This window comes from Pelophylax lessonae (assembly GCF_965119305.1).
Source record: "Pelophylax lessonae genome assembly, chromosome: 4".
NCBI classification, from domain to species: domain Eukaryota; kingdom Metazoa; phylum Chordata; class Amphibia; order Anura; family Ranidae; genus Pelophylax; species Pelophylax lessonae.
The window spans coordinates 419,004,334-419,020,923 of record NC_138771.1 but is presented as its reverse complement, the minus strand read 5'-3'; the positions used below and the strand labels follow the sequence as shown (position 1 = coordinate 419,020,923).

Here is a 16,590-nt window from a genome sequence, read left to right as displayed (position 1 = left end):
CGGATAGATTTTTTTATGATATTTACCTGTATAAACTACAAAAGGCTCATGTAGAACTAATAGAAAAAGAGTTCACTGAACCTAAAACACCTTAATCCATCTACTGCCCCAGGCCCAGACAGCTTTTCTGGTCATTATTATAAGAAATATCATGAGATTTTGACCCCACACCTGTCCTCCCTCTTTAATGATATACAGAGGGGTGCATCTCTTCCCACAAAAGAGAATAAAGCATTCATTCACGTTATGCCGAAACCAGAGACTGTGTGAATTATCAACCGAGTTACCTTATAAATCTGGATCTGAAGATCATGTTGAAGGCCCTAGCGACGCGGCTGAACTCGCTCCTTGCCCAATATATCCATCTTAATCAAGCAGGCTTTATCCCTAATTGCCAAGCTTCTGATCAGACAAGGTTATTTATAGACATTATCTCGGGGATTCGCTCTAACTGGGATGCAAAGGGGACCAGACAAGCTATGTTTCGATAGTTAGATGTACACAAAGCCTTTGACAGTCTGTCCTGGGACTACCTCTTTTATGTGTTGGCCCACTATGGCTACCATTTATTTTGGCCCTTGAGTCATTAGCAATTAAAATCTGTAAAATCTGTACCTATATAGATGAACAAGGCATACAGAGGGGATAGAGAGCACAAATGTGCTTTCTTTGCCGATGACATCCTATTACAGTACTTCCATCCGCAATCTTTATGCAATCCTTCGGCCCTTTTCGCAGATATCTGGCCTCACAATAAACCACGCTAAATCTCAGGCATTGAATTTGTTATTAGATAGTCAAACAGTTCAAGCTCTTCAACAGAAGTATGTCTTCAAATGGCAAACCGAGGACCTTCCCTATTTTGGTATTTTTCTCATACCCACCTTGCATACTTTATGCTCGAGAAATTAACCCCCATTATTAAAAAAGACTATCTGAGGACTTAGCTATATGGCAAATTATTCCCCCATCAAGGTTTGACAGGTTACATTAGTTAAAGATGAACATTCTTCCGAGGATTTTATTTTTATTCCTGACCCTAACAGTGGCTATCATTATGTCTGACCTTGCTACATTGCAAATGTTATTTATTTTGGGGAATTGAGAGGCCTAGGGTGAGCAAGCGTACAAATATTAAATATTTTTTATGCTGCCCAAATAGCACAGCTGATCCAATTTCATAAGTTATCTACATCCCTGTGTATGCAGGCTGAAACGTGCTCCTGCCCACCTAGACTAATCTCACAGCTGATGTAGTTGCCATTTAAAGACAGGCCAACTATACTTTGCCTCTCCCTGTCATTTTCCCTTGTATTATGAGGCAGACTCACCAGAACTCACAAATTCAAATGCCCTCATACACGCCGGGCCTTGCCACTAGAACCTTTGATTTGAATAAAGGATTCCTGTGAATAGCAGATTTTTGAGATCATAGAGTCGTGTTGACTAACCAAATCCTAATAGAAAAGCATCAGCTGCAGGAATCGGAATTCTCTCAATAGTCTCAGATTGTACACTTTCTTAACTCTTTTCAGATTTAACATATATGACACATGGAATTTTTGTTGATAATTTCAATAAGCTTAAAGGACACATTTTGGCAATATACAGTATTCTGTCCTAATATTGATTCCAATGAAAAAATGAACATGGAGCAGTGGAAGAATGACTTGAGAGATTCTTTAGAATTCGATAAATGGTGTTCCTTAGCCCAAACCACCTCAGGATCACTGGTCAACACATCGATCCTTCAATCATTGAAGCAAATTTACAAGTAGCTAATGAGATGGCATATGGTCCTGACAAGAATAGCTTCCTATGTCCCGGGGGCTTCTCCATTGTGCTTTAGGGGATATGGACTGGAGGGTTGGCAATCAGTACTTTGTAACTCTCACTTCTTTCTCCTTATTTCTCTCTATTTTTTTCCTATCCTTTTTCTGATTACTACTTTGGTCACGGAAGGCCCCTGTTGAACCCAGTGAGATATCCACTCATCATATAAGGATGGCTAGTCCATCCTCCCTTTACTGAAACGTATAAGTGACCCTGCATGTAGTAGGCGAGCTGTAAAGTTTGACTGGTTCCTCACTTCAGACTCTAGCAATACATTTAATGATCAATTATTCAATAGATTCTGGAACCTTGGTCACTTTTTAATTATAATTTTAAAAGTTTATATTCTACAAGTTTTTGTTATTGTGACTACAAATATGGGCATTAGCCATATTTTAGTCTCTATACCCACATGGGTAAGATATTTGAGATTTTGTGTTGATTTACCCTCCAGATATTCTATTCTGTAACTACATTACTGTAAATTTATGGAAATGAAATGGCTTTAAACCATGATATTTTACTGTACTATATTGCCTGTACATTCTTTCTATCAAATTCTGAATAAAAACATTGGAAAAAAGAAAAAGAAGTAAACATCAGAGGAGAAGTTGCGAAGCATGCAGGCAATCCAGGAAGTTGTGGCAAGAGATGGCCAGAAGGCAGGCATAACTCACAATACAAAAGGAGATTTTTTCAAGCAAGCTTATATCGGATTATCAAAAATAACAATTTTTGGTGTAGTATACCTCTGACCTTGAGAGGAATTTGTACCCCAGAGAAAGGGAGGGTTGTTATTTCTCCCAGGGCTGATTCCATGACTAAAATAGGATCTGAGACAACACTGGGCACCAGTCACTTTCTGTCTTTTAAGAGGTTTTATTTCTCATCACACAAAGGTTAGGCTCCCAGATACCCCTAGCAACACACACAGACTTTCCAGATCCATGTTTAGCTTACAGAGTTTGAACAACCTTTAAACTGACACTGGCAACACTGTAGATAGCACCTGAGAGGCCAAGCCACCCAGTCTGTGTCAAAGGATGTAGATAAGGTGGCTTAAGATGAGCTCACACATGTGCCCCCATAGAAAGTCACTTTCTATGGAGGCACTCACCGAGGAGGAAGAGCCTGGAGTGCTGGTGGGGGACCACAGCAAAGGAGGATCGGGACTGCCCTGTGAAAAACCATTACACAGAGCAGGTAAGTACTTGTATAACACGTTGATTATTGTAATAGGAAAAAAAAAAAAAACCTGAAGGTTTATTTTACTTTAAGCCCAAGAACTGAACGGTCACATGACAGCTTGAAGGCAGGAGCAGTCTATCCTCCCATCTGTAGGTGACGCTGGGTCACAATGGCAATACAGTAGGGGAAGGAAGGTGAAAGGAACTTAGTTCCTCTGTAACATCCTTCTGTCATTGAGGAAACAGCTGTCTAATTGGACATTGCTGCCCTCACTGACCTTGTGGCTATCTTGGGTCAAGGCAGTGTCTGTTTAAGACACTGGCTCCTAAGTTTGGCGTGCATTTTCCAAGTTTTGAATGTAGGGACCGGTTCTCTGTCTGTCATGGAAATTTTTGATAGCTAGGGAGAGGTTATGGAGGAGTAGAGACAGCTTAGGGACTACACTTACCCTCTGCTGGAGAAACCTCCCATTCGGGGGTGGACTGGCCAGACCGCATTCCCATTCCTTATTGCAGAAGCTGTTGGCATGATCCAAAGTTAACAGATATTCTCTGCAGTTTTCATAAATGGCTCCTGTCAAGCCTGGTTGTACCTTGTTGGAACTTTGCGTGATCACACTATTGTTGTTCATCTTAGCCTCTGTGTGATTCCTGTTTGCCGACAAACCATGCTGCACCTTACCTGATCACTCAGTAGTCCACTCTAAGCAGAGAGTGGTGGCTGTCCATTACCAACTCTCTGCTCTGCCCTTCCAATGCTCACTGGAGCACTGGGCTTTGGAACTGGCTCAAGCTGTCATTGGTGCTGAGAGGCTGAGCCAGCTGCAAGTCAGGCATATGAGTGCATCCCCTTATTATTGTCACGATCCTTCTAGAGCATTGATGTCAAATTGGTGGCCCCAAGCTGTTGTGAAACTACAAGTCTCATCATGCCTCTGTCTGTGGAAGTTTTGCTAGTTACTGTCAGGCTTGCGATGCCTCATGGGATATGTAGTTCCGTAAAACAACCAGAGGGCCGCCAGTAAGACACCTGTGTTCTAGAGCCTGAACTGGCTTTGTGACGTCCTCTGACAGGGGACTTTTGAGGCGCTTTTGGGGGGGGGTGGTCATGTGACGTCCACCCAGATTGGTGGATGTCCTGCCCGGCCATCATTTTCCTATAGGGTGGACAGAAAGGTGGTAAGGATTTCATAAGATTTTGAACATTTAAAACTTAAGCTTCCTTTTGAGAAACAGTTAAATCAGTGGTTTTATTTCCACTTTAAAATGTAAATTCTAACAATAAATGTATCTTATTTGCCTCCTTTAGGTCTTGTAAATGTGTCATTGTGTATACCCTGTGTTGAGGCGCTAGCCTAAACAACCTGTGTTGTGTGTTTTAGTGCAATTCACCAATAGTTAATCCAAAATCATTTTTTGTTTGCAAACAAATCAATGCAATCAACTTGGCAGCAAATAAAAGTCCTGTGTTCAAAAAACATTAAAAAAAAAGAAAGATATAAAAAGATCCTGGAGAAATATAAATATCCTGTAATTCAAAAATACGACAGTCAATCTTCCGTTCAATTTCTTCCTGTCACCATATGTGCTCTATGTGCTGCATGCCCTTCTCACTTAAAAAGTGCTCTGCTTAAAACATGTGCTCTACTACCTAGTATAAGAGGGCCACTCACCAGAACCCTTTGGGCCACCAAGGATCCTCACAGCTTGTATGGTACATCTTTAAAGTTGGTGTGTGCCCAGCATTCACCTCCTCTTTCTCTCTCATCCTGTTCAACCAGCAAGGAAATCCTAAACTAAAAAAGCAATAGTGCAATAATCGTGCAATACGTTTATTTAAAAAGAGTTCCCAATAAAAACATTGGCCAGTTCACTCACATGTTCCTGTGCCATGAAACGGCACCCACTGTTTAACCACTTGCCTACAGGGCACTTTCACCCCCTTCCTGCCCAGGCCAATTTTCAGCTTTCAGCGCTCATATGAAATTTTTATAATTTTTTTCTCACAAATAGAGCTTTCTTTTGGTGGTATTTAATCACCTCTGGGTCTTTTATTTCTTACAAGAAAAAAGACAGAAAATTTTGAAAAAAAAAAGTTTTCTTATTTTCTGTGAGTAAATTTTGAAAATAAATATTTTTTTCTCCTTCACTGATGTGCGCTGATGAGGCGGCAGTGATCGGCACTGATATGCTGCACTGATGGGCACTGATGAGGTGGCACTTATGGGCTCTGATGAGGTGGCACTTATGGGCACTGATGAGGTGGCACTGATGAGGAGGTACTAATATGCGCACTGATGAGCACTGATAGGTGGCACTGATAGGCGGCACTGTGAGCACTGATAGGCAGCACTGATGAGCACTGATAGGCGGCACTGCGAGCTGGCACTGCTGGGCACTGAGAGGTGGCACTGCTGGGCACTGATAGGTGGCACTGATTAGCACTGATAGGTGGCACTGCTGGGCACTGAGAGGCGGCACTGATGGGTGGCACTGATGGGCACTGAGAGGCGGCATTGATGGACACTGGTGGGTGGCACTGATGGACACTGGTGGGCGGCACTGATGAGCACTGATGGGCAGCACCATCAGTGCCCACACTCAGTGCCCATAGTGCTGCTAGTCAGTGCCCATCAGTGCCTAGATGAGCAGGCACTGATGGGCACTGACTGGCAGCACTATGGGCACTGCTTGTGGGCACTGATGGGGGGACACTGATGGCGGGCACTGTGGGCACTGATGGCATTTTATTTACCTCTTGTTTAATCAGGGCACTGGTGATCAGTGCCCTGATTACATTTCTCTGTGTCTGATCGGCTCTCCTCTTCCTCACACTGCAGTCTCTGTGTGAGGAAGAGAGCTGGCAATGAGAGATGATCTCATATGTTTACATTTGAGATCATCTCTCATTGGATGTTCCGATCACGTGGTAAATGGCCGCTGTGATTGGCCATTCACCACGATCTGTGATTGGCTGTGTCCAAGGGACACGGCCGACACAGATTTTCCCCGATGCGCGCGGGGAGCCTGTTACTGGGAGGCCGTTTAAAGACGGCCTCCCGGAAATTAGAGCCCGCGCTGTAGCTGTCTTTCGGCTATAGCACAGACGGGAGGTGGTTAATCGTCTGGTTTTTATCTCCATCTTCGCCCGGTCTTCTTTCTGGGTTTGGAATCTTTTGCCGCTTGAATGGCCGGGCAGCAGTGACGTCACTCCTGCTCATGCGTGTGGGCCGTAAATGTGGTCTTACCTGCACATGTGCGTTTCAGATCACATTACTCGCTGACAGTCAGGGGGGAGATTTATGACAGAAGAGACCTCTAGGGTCTCTTCTGCTTATAAAAGCCCTGCCTCTCAGCAGATTTTCTATTTACGTTTACTATGCCTTTAATTCTGTACAGAGTGTGAAAGGGTTATGACTTTAAGTTTTTATACAGTAGCTGTCTGGATTTCCTTTTGAGTCATTCCTTTCCTGAGCTATTAACAGTTGTCACCAGGACAGAAAATTAGTCTACAAATTTAAAATTGAAACAATTGGGGGGGGGGGGGGGGGATCTTCAAGTGAGGGTGCCTATTCATCTGAAGTGCTCAAAGTTAGAATTTGAGTTCCTTTTGGGAATGTGTCCTCTGGCTTTCTATTCTGTCTTTTGAACAGGAAAAAAAGGGAAAGCTTCCTTGTGGGGACACAAACAGCTATAAAAATGTGAGAGCAGTTTTAACCTTTCTACTTTCTGATCAGACCTACAATAAACATTTTGGCTGGAAAAATGAATGAAAGGAACGCGCATTTTATACGTCTGCATTTATTTGCAGAAAGGAGAATCAACCCAGATGCAGACATGGTGGAGTGGCTTCTGTGCTGAGGAATCCAATTGTAAAAGCAAACAAGTTAGCAGGCCTTTTCCCACTACACCGAATGAGGGCAGGGTCATCTGCACCCGTGCATGTGGGAGTACCTCTCGCACGGAGTGCACTCATAAATGTCGGGACCAGGCGGAGACTGCAGTCATGTGAAGAATCTAACATTAACGCAGTTTCCTGACTTAGAGATGAGCCTTCACTTTGTGCAGCAATTAAAGTACAGTTTTCCTCTAAAAAGCGACTTGACCCATGCCACTACACAATGTAACTTATATGTTTGCATTAGGAGGGAAGCGCTGAAGCTGCACCCACTCTACCAGTCCAGCATACCTCTGTTACCTCATTCTCAGTAACAGAATGGGCCAATCTCGCCAAACTCCTAGTGTGGACCTCATATGGCTCTCACATAACTCTTTCCTTCCCATACTTTGTGACCAGGCCATTTATCTCTGTAATGCAGGTTCAGATCCGGTTTGCTATTGGATATCAATCGCTATGGAGGGAGCCAAAACATGGAACCCATGCTTAACGACTGGTTGCTTGAAGCTTGTTCCTTCACTTGGTTAGCCATAGCAACTATTCTTCTCTTATTATTTTGCGGAGTTAACCTTTTTGCAGTAGTGTTACTTCATACCTCACATGTGCTTTACAGACTTAAGTTCTTTAGAATATGCCAGAATAAACATGCACCCCTTTAAGTAACTTCAGACCAGGCTCATAATGATTAATATTACAAAAAATGCAGCATGACAGTGCAATAAGAACAACGTCAATGCTGTCTCTGATCCCAACTAAAATAATGTAGCGGCCCAGGCATACCTCCCTGAGGTGAGAGTCCATTATGGCATTGTCCAAGGCTTGACTGTTCTCCATGATCTCGGATTTCTTTAATGTGTCTAAGATTCACCTGTACCCATGTTCCCATTTTCCAGGCCTCTCAGACCTTAGCTGTCCCTCTTTTTATAGCACAGGTGGGCTGTCCAGAACCAAAAGCTTGAGAGTTTAACCATTTCTTCAGCCTGGGCTGACTGCGGAAAAACAAACGGCACACATTTATTCAGCCTGCCTACAAGCAGTTTTTTCTTGGTGAGGGCTGTGAACAAATACACAGATATATTTTGTTAAATAGTTTTTTTTAACTTCAATAGAGAAGAAAGAGCAATAAAATTTGTGAGGGTAACAAAAATGTGTCCATTATAAGTTATGCTGTAAATCATTTTGAACATCCTATAGGTTCAGTTCATACAGCTAACAAACAGGATAAGGATATTTTATTCATAAAAAGTGACAGTTATTTTTAGTAAAGCCTAATATGATATTGAGAACTAAAGTCACATTATAGTCGCATGACTCATATAAAGATGCTTAAAGCGGAGTTCTGGCCGCAAAATCATCACAATAGATTTTGTGCCATCCGTCTCCTTAGTGTCACCTGAAAAACAATTGGATATTCTCGATTTTATTTTGCTTACCTTGTTTGAGAAGAAAATATACTTACCTTCCTTCCACTTCCTCCCTCTGCGGCCACGGCCCGCGCTGTCACTTCCTGTCCTGCAATGCGTCCTGGGAGCTCTTACTCATCATTCCCAGGAGGCAATAGGCAGTGACGTAGGCGGCCGGCCGCTCCTCTCATTGCGGTATTTGCAAACAGGAAATGACACGATGATAGGCGTCCCTATGGAAACCCTTACTATGCCGATCACATAGTACTGGGCATGCGCGAGATTTCACGCTGCATTCATCTCCCCCACCCAGCAAGAACCAGGAAGCAGGGCATACATTTTCATACTGCGGCTTCGGGTGACCACAACAAAGATGGTGGCGCTCAGCAAACGATTTCTAAAGTAAGATTTTATGATTGCAAATCACTTATTAAACTGTGTAAAACTGGATTAACGGATGTATGAAGGGCGGTGGATAACTATTTGGGAAGTATTTTTTTTTAAAAAAATGATTCTGTGGCCGGAACTCAGCTTTAAGGCAGAACTAAATTTAAAAAGAAACAATTGCAAACAGGCAGGCTTTTATTTATTTTTTTTTCTTTTGTTTTGCTATGTCTCTTCTTAAGGTCTCATGCACAAAGGACATTATAAGAGCACCAGTAGCATTAGCTGTAGAAAGTTGTAGCTGTAGAATGACTTTTTCAGTGTTTTTAAGCTGTAACACATTTTGAGCTTTTTTTTTTTTAGCAAAACTATACTCCCACAAAAGCTTTTAGCTCAGAACGCTGAATAGCTGAGATTTTTAGTGGTTTTTTTTCCCATTTCTTTTAGCTTTTATCAGAGTTAGAGCATTTTTTACAGCTCGAAAACTCCTCTCAAAACCCACAGGGTTTTTTTTTTTCAGCCAGAAAACACCCCTGCCAAAAACTACTGATAACAACCTGTGTGTGCATGGACACATAGGATAACATGCTGGGGATTTTACTGGCTGCAGACAAAAACAAGAACATCTGAAGCCAAAAACAGCAGCTGTAAAAACATCCAGTGTGCATGAGGCCTAAATAAAACAAATGTATCTGTCTGTTGGCAGTCTGCTTTAGAATGTACATTCTCAGCACTCCTTGGCACTGGAATTAACAAAGTCCACCTCACTGATTAGTTATATTAGTTAGATATGTGTGGTTGTAAATCAGGTGCATTTGAAACAGAGATCAGTCACTAGTGGTGAAGCACAAGGCTTTATACTAATGTTTTGACATTTGTATTTTAAAACTAGAGGTTAAGTTCTGGTTAAAGGTTATTTTTATGGTTTATCTTAAACGCTTCCGCACCGCAGCCCCTCCTGCGCAAACCGACATAGGTAAACATCGGTCGCGCGGCTGCAGCTAGGGGGCAAGCGCGCGCCGCCGGCGGTGTGCTCCCACCCCCACTTGTCAGAAGGGACTCTGATGCACAGGGCAGGCTCCGATTGCCTCCTGCCACCCGTGATCGCTCCCAGCTGAGAGAGAACGGTCAGCTGTTGTAAACACAGCTGACCGTTCTTCTCTCTGGAATGATCACAGAGTGCCTGTGATCCTTCTATATAGGATCACAGGTCTCTGTGATCATTTCAAAAGCCCAACCCCACATACAGTTTGAATCACTCCCCATGTCTCACATTTAAAGTGGAGTTCCACCCTATTTTTATACTTACCTCCATCTTCTCGCTCCGGGTCACCTGAAAAAGAAATGGATAATCGCATATTTTTTTTTTTTTTACTTACCTCGTAGGGAAGAAAATATCCTTACCTTACTTCCTTCTTCCTCCTTCCTCGGCCGCGGCCCGTCGTCACTTCCTGGCTCTGCAATGATTCCTGGGAGCTGGACGTCATAGCTCCCAGGAATCATTGCGCCTGCACCGGCCCCGACGTCAGTTCCGGGTCGCGCGCGTCATCCCCTTCTAAACAGCTTCTGGGCATGCCCAGAAGCTGTGGAGGGATGACGCGCGCGACCCGGAAGTGACGTCGGGGCCGGCGCAGAGCATCGTGGGACCAAAGAAGGCGGAAGAAGACGCCGAAGAGGACGCGCTGGCTTCAAGCTGCCCACATCTGAGATGGCAGCGCTGGACAAGACGTTTGCAAGGTAAGTATTTGTCCTAACAGGTAAGTGCAACCCGGGACAGATCAGAGGCTAGCCATTGTGGAATGCACTGGCCCTGACTGTCCCGGGGGTATTAAAAAAAAAAAATCCAGGGTGGAACTCCGCTTTAACCACTTGATCACCCAGAGTGTTAACCCCTTCCCTGCCAGTGTCATTATTACAGTAACAATGCATATTTTTAGCACTGATTACTGTAGTAATGTCACTGGTACGCCCAAAAGTGTCAAAAATGTCAGTTAGGGGTCCGATCTGTCCGCCGCAATGTCGCAGTCACGCAAAAAATCTCAGATCGCCGCCATTACTAGTAAAAAAAAAAAACAATAAAAATGACATAAATCTAGATCTAAATAGTTAGTAGATGCGATAACCTTTGCGCAAACCAGTCAAAATACGCTTATTGCGATTTTTGTTTACCAAAAATATGTAGCAGAAAACAAATTGGCCTAAAATGTTAAAACATTTTAATTAAAAAAAAAAAAAAAATTTTGAGAATGTCATATAGCAGAATGTAAAAAATATATATATTTTTTCAAAATTGTTGCCCTTTTTTTGTTTATAGCACAAAACATAAAAAACGCACAGGTGATCAAATACCACCAAAAGAAAGCTCTATTTGTGGGGAAAAAAAGGACATAGATTTTATTTGGGTACAGCGTCGCACGACCGCGCAATTGTCCGTTAAAGTAACGCAGTGTTGAATCGCAAAATAGGGCCTGGTCATTAAGGGGGCAAATCCTTCCGGTCTTAAAGTGGTTAATACCACTTTCAGCTTTTGGGCGGATTAGCAATTAGCTATAGTAGATATGCAATTTTAAAGCATAGATATCAAAATGTGGTTGTAAATGGGGTACATTCCGAACAGAGACCAGTCACTAGTGATGTACCGCAAGGCTCTATCTGTTTGTAAGCGATGCAGCTAAAGGGTTGGTGGGTGAGGTAGATCTTTTTTCTGATGACACAAAAGTTTTTTTTTTCTGTTTTTTTTTTTTTTTTTTTTTTTTTTTTAGGCATGGACATTTTTTTAGCGTGCCAGTGTATAACACATAGGACATAAGCTATTTGTGTTGACAATGTACGTGCCAAAATTTGAGGATAAGAGGTATTGCGGAAATTAAGTATTATATTAGCATTTCAGGAGCTCTGTTTTTTCTTCTTATTGACATATAATTTGGCTGCCATCAGCATGGAGTATGTGATACAAAACTTTTCACCTTTAGCATGTAACACAGGTAATGTTTATGCATGTCTAAATTACTTTACACATTCAAGGGAGAAATATGCATTGAATTACTGGAAGATATTTTTTCCCATGCATGGTCCACTTTAATTGTTGCTTAATGTTTTTGATTCCTTGTACACACTGAGAATTGATTTGTAATTCAGATCTATATTGTCCTATAATATAGGCAAAATTTTCATAGCTATAAATAACAATTTACACATGGGCGTGTGAAGCTCTGACAGTACAAGACAAACCTCTTCTGTTCTAAACAATAATAAAGATATGATAATGATGTGATGAACTAAAAACTATAATAAAAGAACTAAGCCAAATCTATTGTATGCTTAGCATAACATGTACATATTCTAGGGGAAACACAGTTGTTCTTGAAGGCAGAATCAAACTGCTAATGGTTGTTCTCACTAGCTAATAACTTGAGTTACCAGTTCAGTGCACAGATTTGCCTCCTCAAACAATATGGATAAGTATGTCAGTTGACCTGTGTGGAAATTCAATAAGTAGCTATGGTCATATCAATGGTGCAGTCTATGCAACTACACAAGGGAAACACAATGTGGAAATTATGGCTCTAACTGATGACTGAGGGTTGAGCAAAGGAGCACTAGGACCCCCTACTGCTGTCAGCTAGGCCTTCTGTAACTAGAAAAGGTGAGAAGCTCCTAGCTTGTACTATTCAAGTGGTGTCTCATAGAAAGTACTACCTGTACATGCCATGTACATGTACCATGTACATGTGCTTGGCATTCTCATTGTCTATCCCCAGTCACTTATTATTAACCATGAAAGGGTTTGGGGTATAGGAAAATACTATCTATCTATCTATCTATCTATCTATCTATCTATCTATCTATCTATCTATCTATCTATCTATCTATCTATCTATCTATCTATCTATCTATCTATCTATCTATCTATCTATCTATCTATCTATCTATCTATCCATCTATCTATCCATCTATCTACAGTGAATAAGTGTTAAAACTTGGGCAGCAGTTGAACGAGTGCCCCAAAAGTTGGTCTTGTACAGTGGTCCATTGATTACTATGTTTGTCACTTGTTCCTTGAGAGCATAAAAAACAAGATGCAGTGTGGAATTCTTTCTAGTAATTTGAATACATTTAACACTAAGTTCACCTTTTTTTCTAAAATCTAGCTCCCCTATGTACCAATACACCAATAATGTATCTTGGTTGCAGAAGAATACAAGCTTGCTTTCATTTTGAGAACAAGGCCTTACCTTAGCCCTTGCTAAGCTACAGAGACTCCCTGTATACAGACAGAGACAGAGAAACCAGTAAGACACAGGAAGGAGTTTTCCAGCTGACCTTATTAGCACCCACCCTTCACCCAACAACTAGGTCTTTACAGCATCCCCGGCATGTCTCCTTGACTGGCTTTCCCAGCATCCCTTCAGACGGGCTCAGGCCGCATACTAAACCTCCTGGGGCCACATGCAGCCCATGGGACACTCCTGATGTAGTGCAAGGGCCTGCCTGATTGGATGCAGAGTGCTTGGATACAAAAAATAAAGGAACAGAGCGCACACCGCCCTAGTGTAACACCATTTATTTGAAGTTAATAGAAGCCATAAAAACAGGTACGCACAAACAGATAGAAAGTCATGCATGGAAATAAATATCCCCTGATGATGTTTGCAGGGCTCTCTCCTCCTAGCCTCGGTGGCTCAGCTGTTCGTCCTGCACTGATCAGTGAGTATCGTACGGCTAAGCCAACCGCCTCGGATTACTCAAGGAGACTCGATGTGGTGCGCCTGCGCACTGTCCAGCCACCGCTGCTTGGATAGATGGCGTGTCCTCCTATTAGTTTTGGTGAATGGCAGCAGAGTGGTATAGTAGTTAGCACTTTTGCCTAGCAGCAAAGGGTCGCTGGTTCGAATCCCATCCATGATATTACCTGCCTGTAGTTTGCATGTTCTCCATGTGCCTGCGTGTGTTTCCTCCCACACTCCAAAGACATGCTGGTAGGTTAATTGGCTCCTGTCTAAATTGGCCCTAGTATGTGTATGTATGAATGCGAGTTAGGGACCTTAGATTGTAAGCTCCTTGAGGGCAGGGACTGATGTGAATGTACAATGTATATGTAAAGTGCTGCGTAAATTGACGGTGCTATATAAGTACCTGAAAGAAAATAAATGTAAAGGAAATTGTACAGAGATTATATAGTGTATGGTCACATTTATACACCTAAAATTACCTAGTTGTGCTTTCAGTGTCAGTAATTGCTAACGGCACACACAAACACACAACATGTGCAAAAACAAAATATTCACTCTCACTAGTTTAGGTGTAAATGGGGCCTGAAAGTGAGGTTTGTGTGTTTATACAAGAACAATGAGGCTCCATTCACATCTGTGTGTTTCCAAATGCATGGCAAACTGCGCAGAAAATGCGTGCTTTGCCATGCATTTTAGAAACATTGCAAATGTGCATCATGCTTGTATTGCCATTACACCTTAAGGCACCCGAAGTGCAGCAAACACACCAAAAACTAGAGCTTCTCTGGGGCGTTTGCATATGCCTATGCATGGCAAGTGAATATGCTCCAAAACAAATCCATGCTGTAATGTGAGTTTTCACTACGTGGACATGTGAACTAGGCCTGACAACTAAGTGTCTCCGTCCACTCCCTGTTATGTACTTGTATAAAGATGGCCATATATTATGCAATCTGATCATACAATCTCTGTACAATTTCCTTTAAATTTACCAGAACTATGGAACTTGAGGACACACCTGAACAATCCATTAATTTTGTATAAAATCAAACAGGCCCTTGTACTACATAGCTGATGGGAGATATAAAGGAAATGGTACAATTAGAATTATAAGACAAATAGGTGAAAGGTAATAGTGTTTTAGCACTGCCCCCCGTAGGGGTTGCTGAGTATAAATTTCCCTGGGTCTCTCTCTGCTTATCCTGCAGCCAGTTGCTTGGGCATTTTCACTCGACCAGTTAAACACTCATCTGCTCGTTATTCAATGACCAGTCTAGGGGATTTATTTTAATGTATTTATTGGTAGAACTTGGATAGGAGAAGGGATATGTGGGATACTTCAACTTTAATTATGCACAGATTAGGCCAACTCTCACATGGCCTTACTTGATTGAACTGAATAGCAGACTCTCTGCTGAACCATACAGCAATTGCTTGGAAGAATAGGTCTTTTGCTTGCTCTTGCAGCAGACTCAATGAACACTGATTCTTCGGGACACTAACCAGTATCCCCTTTAGCTTACACCTGCCCACTGACTTTACTAGCTTGAAGGGATGGGTCTCACTGAACAGGCCCCTAGACCTCTGGGTGGCAGCTTCTGCGACTCTGGCCCTCAGGTCGACTACCTGAGGCCGCATGGCAGCCTGTATAGAGGAGGGGCAGTGACCCCCCTTCTTCTGGAACCCCACTCTCCAGTTGAAGTCCCCATGCACACATGCTCTCTTGGTATAAATACAGTCACCCAGCATGCCTTGAGGCACCTTCCTCTGCCAATGGCCAGTGCTGTATCTACACCCCATTCTCTCATTTGTCAGGTTTCCTCCCACTGTCCAATATCCCCCCTCCCATTGGAACAGCGTGAAACAGGCAGACAAAATGAACAGCATCTGATCACACTGAGCAGACCCTATCAATGAATCACTCCTTCCTGTTAGGCAGAGAGTACTTAAATTTGCCTGACAGTCCCCCTGTTAGGCAGGGAAACCCAAAAACTATACACTCTCTAGCACCTACCTAGGAGGGTGCTATAGTGTAATGAGGAAGGTGTGGTCCAGAGCAGTGAACATACCCTATCACGCCCTCTTCTGTGATGCTACAGGGAAGTGAAGGCTTCTGGGAGATGACTTACAGAAAGTGAATGCTGAGAGAATCTACAGGAAGTGATGGAATATAATAATCAGTTTAAAATTTCAAACAAACTTACAAGATTTTAAACCTCCCGTGAAAAAGGTAAGTAAGGGAAAAGCACATTGGGATGGCTGGTCAAGAAATGTCATTGAAAAATGTTTTTATTTTTTTATGAAAACTGAAATTCGGCCCTTGAAATACAAATCAGTCATGTATTTTAAATTTAATTAGCAGGTACCTACATTTACCTTAATATAAGTTTCTTGTTATCCTTTACAGAGCAGCATTTAGACCTCATTCAAAATGGGAATCTAGCTCCAGGGGCATAAAATCTTGGCATTTTAGTGTGGGCAAAAGGTACAGTTTTACAATACAGCTCCACAAAGTACTATTTTAATATACATGTCAAATACAGGAGGAGGATAGAGATGAGGGTGTTATTGTGAAGAAAAAGGGAGCTGAAGGCATAATTAACCTATAAGTCATGTAAACAAAACATTACTGCGCTTGTATTCAAAAATAAATAGCGATTGGAAAGCTGCACCACTAAAGTGAGATATTCATCACAATAAAAAAAATAGTCATAAAAAGTGTTGCGCTAACCAACAATACAGTGCATCAAAACATCACATACACATGACACACAAAGTCCAAAAATAGGGATGATGTAGGGAAAGGGTCCTCCTTTCCAAAGTGAAATCCATCTACCTGGTGAATTTGCCGCCTGCACATATATGGATGTCCTCTTACCAGAGAGTATTGACCTCCTATCACGGGAGATCAACTACGCTAGTGTGTTTCCACTGATGTTGTTCCAACATAACGATGAAAGGGACCAGCCAAGATTTCCCACAAACTTGACAATACTCCAAACGCCTCAGACCGTCATAGACATTGGTGTGAACCCAATAAAGAGATAAACACTGATAGTGTAAAACCTCTTATGAGTATTCTTCATTAAAGATAAACATTGCACTTACATGGTTCATGCTCCAAACAGGCATATGAACAAATCCACTAGATA

At 42.2% G+C, this 16,590-nt stretch overlaps 1 long non-coding RNA gene across 1 annotated transcript in view; it reads left to right on the top strand.

Annotated features, from left to right (window-relative positions):
* LOC309555271 overlaps nucleotides 1-13,856 on the top strand; it is a 610,536-nt gene extending 596,680 nt beyond the window's left edge. Inside the window, exon 2 of the long non-coding RNA XR_014225257.1 lies at nucleotides 13,689-13,856. This is a non-coding gene — a long non-coding RNA (uncharacterized lncRNA). The remainder of the gene's footprint in view (nucleotides 1-13,688) is intronic.
* Nucleotides 13,857-16,590: the final 2,734 nt, after the last annotated feature.